This window comes from Camelina sativa, chromosome 9 (genome assembly GCF_000633955.1).
Source record: "Camelina sativa cultivar DH55 chromosome 9, Cs, whole genome shotgun sequence".
Classification (NCBI taxonomy): Eukaryota; Viridiplantae; Streptophyta; class Magnoliopsida; order Brassicales; family Brassicaceae; genus Camelina; species Camelina sativa.
The window spans coordinates 716,711-720,060 of record NC_025693.1 but is presented as its reverse complement, the minus strand read 5'-3'; the positions used below and the strand labels follow the sequence as shown (position 1 = coordinate 720,060).

At 27.8% G+C, this 3,350-nt stretch overlaps 1 pseudogene; it reads right to left on the bottom strand.

The window, feature by feature from the left end:
- The window catches only part of LOC104714874, a 2,487-nt pseudogene continuing 618 nt past the window's right edge, over window positions 1,482–3,350 (bottom strand).

The window sequence follows — 3,350 nt, the reverse complement described above, 5'->3', positions numbered from 1 at the left end:
TTATATCTTCAAATTAAATGGATATTTGTAGTATATCCTCTCGAGATTATCAGTTCAAATCGTCATAATTATCTATAGAAATTTAACATTTTAGAAAATAGAAGTTTTCTTGAAAGAAATACTTACAATAGATTCTAGCATTTATTTTCCATTTAAAAAAAAGGATATATAAATATTTGATTTCCTTTTTTTTTCTAATTTTCATCTAAAAAAAATTAAAAGTGAAACAAATAGTCTGTAGAAATTTAATATTTTTTAAAACAGGGATATTCTCAAAGAAATATTTGCAATATATTCAAGTATTTATCTTCTGTAACTTTTAAATTTTAATTGAGATATAAAATTTAGATATCTGTTTTTCTTTTTTATTAATCAAAATGAGAAATTTACAATTATTTTATATTGTTTATCCATCTAAAGCAATTTCAAATAAACAATAATTGTAATTTGTAAAAAAAACTCTTCCTAATTTCCTTAATCTCTTTCGTTCTAGAAAAACCTCTGAGATATGAAGTCCTGAATTTTTAATTCATATTTCTTTATTCTTCTTCCTATCAATTTAATAAAAAAAAATGTCAGTCACAATTATTCTGTTTTTCAAAAAAAAATAAACAGAATTATAACTGAGATTTCATCTTCTTTCTATTTATTTAAAAAGAGTAAATAATTTATTAGGCACAAAGATTATATTATATTTATCCAAAAAACAGAATTATAATTTAAATCTATTTGTAAATAGAAAGAAATCCAATTTTTTAGAAGATTACCATAAATTTTCCCTGAATAGAATCCATATGTATAACAAAACTATAGTGATGGCTCTGCATGGTCATGTGAATAAAAAAGCCTAAGCTATATGCAAATCAAAGCACGAATTCAAAATTTATAGCTTATGGTAATGTAAGTAAAGATATATTTATAGCTTACAGTAGTATGGATTGGATTTAATACACAAAGAGCTAGTACGTCGAGTAACACCTCGAAAAAAACATCAATTAAACTGTATCAAAAACTAAATAATACTAATTTAAATTACTTATTGATAATTGATACAAAATATCTAATTTAACATCACCTTATTTGTTGTGTATACCTCTAATTCCTTGTTTGTTTGTTACTCTTCGTACTACGCTAGCTCTTTGTGTGATTATTCGTAATTTTGTTTGCATATTGGGGTTTCTGAGGTATGATATATGATTTAAATAAATGCATGCACGATCATATACATAAAAACTGCAACGTAAGGTACTGATCAAATCACATCACAAGAATCACTCGACGCACTAGTAAAAAACACTTGTATAGTTACAAAATAATTCGTAGGTATAAGGAGGTATTCGTAGCGAAAAATAATTTGTTACTGGACTGAGACAAATTTGACTTGTAACTATTTGGTCATCGCAGAATTATGCGTTGTATCAAATCCCAAGCAAATCAAACTAAGAACATTTGGTATTTTGATTGGTCTCATATATATAATCAATCATGCAAGGCGTCTACAGAGAGTGACACCATCACCAATGGAGACTTGAGAGAGCTCGATGCGAGGGTCAGCAGCAAGCCGCTTGTTCAATTCCATAATGGATGTTCTGTTCTGTTCTCCCTCATATGCTCTGGCACGCTTTCTTCTTTCTCCTCTGCCACAAACCCAAACCACAAAGTGTTATCAAACGCTATGATTCCTCCTACCTTCACTTGCTTCATTAGTCTATTGTGCATGTTGGGTTAGTTTGGTTTATGAGCGTCAATAAATGCGAAATCAAACTCCTGTTTTGGATTCTCCTATATATGCCCCATCATCATTCATAAACCAATGTCATCAGATTAAAAGAATATGCCAAAAGAAAAGAAAGAAAATGGATGATATATAATAATAATAAAAAATGACTGCTAATAATAATGGATTACATACGGTCAACAACTTGTCTAAAGCCTGAAAAACATCAGATTGGATGAAATTGATCTTGTGATCAACTCTAGACCACCTCGTAAGCTTCTTTGTCGATGTCTATTGCAGTAATATGTGAGAGTCATAGATGTTAGCTAGCCCTATCATTTTTGCTTATTTGATTTTGAGTAAATCAAGGAGTACTGTTGGGTACATACATGTCCATCATGAGGCAATGCAAGAGCCATCGTGAGCAACGAATAACGCGTGAAAACACCAAGCTCACAATATTATTATAACTATTAGAAATTTTTCTGAGCAACGAACAATTTTTTTATGCGTTCAGAGCTCATAAAAGCAAGAACATGAACATACGTTGGGACAAAATTATTCAAGAGGAGTAAATAATATATTAGATACAAAGATTATACTATGATCCAAAACAAACAGAATTATAATTACAATTTCTTATTCTTTCTATTAATTTAAGAGAAAAAAATTTATTAGACATACATATTATGTTATTATTCAAAAAAAATAAACAAAATTATAATTTAAATCTATTTGTAAAAATATGTAANATGATATATAATAATAATAAAAAATGACTGCTAATAATAATGGATTACATACGGTCAACAACTTGTCTAAAGCCTGAAAAACATCAGATTGGATGAAATTGATCTTGTGATCAACTCTAGACCACCTCGTAAGCTTCTTTGTCGATGTCTATTGCAGTAATATGTGAGAGTCATAGATGTTAGCTAGCCCTATCATTTTTGCTTATTTGATTTTGAGTAAATCAAGGAGTACTGTTGGGTACATACATGTCCATCATGAGGCAATGCAAGAGCCATCGTGAGCAACGAATAACGCGTGAAAACACCAAGCTCACAATATTATTATAACTATTAGAAATTTTTCTGAGCAACGAACAATTTTTTTATGCGTTCAGAGCTCATAAAAGCAAGAACATGAACATACGTTGGGACAAAATTATTCAAGAGGAGTAAATAATATATTAGATACAAAGATTATACTATGATCCAAAACAAACAGAATTATAATTACAATTTCTTATTCTTTCTATTAATTTAAGAGAAAAAAATTTATTAGACATACATATTATGTTATTATTCAAAAAAAATAAACAAAATTATAATTTAAATCTATTTGTAAAAATATGTAAATCCAAATTTTTAGAAATTATCATACATTTTTCATGAAACCCACCATAATTTTTCTGAAACTATAACTATTAGAAAAAAAACATTAGCATCAATATTATTTTTAAAAATTAAGGATTCAGGTTAATAAAGACTAATACCTGAATTTCATTATATTCAATTTTGTAGATCCACAATTATGAGCAATAATCGTCCATGAATTCAACTGAAACAAAAAAATATGTATTAGGTTACATATAAGAGTTTATTTCAAATTACTAAACTACAAAACAAAA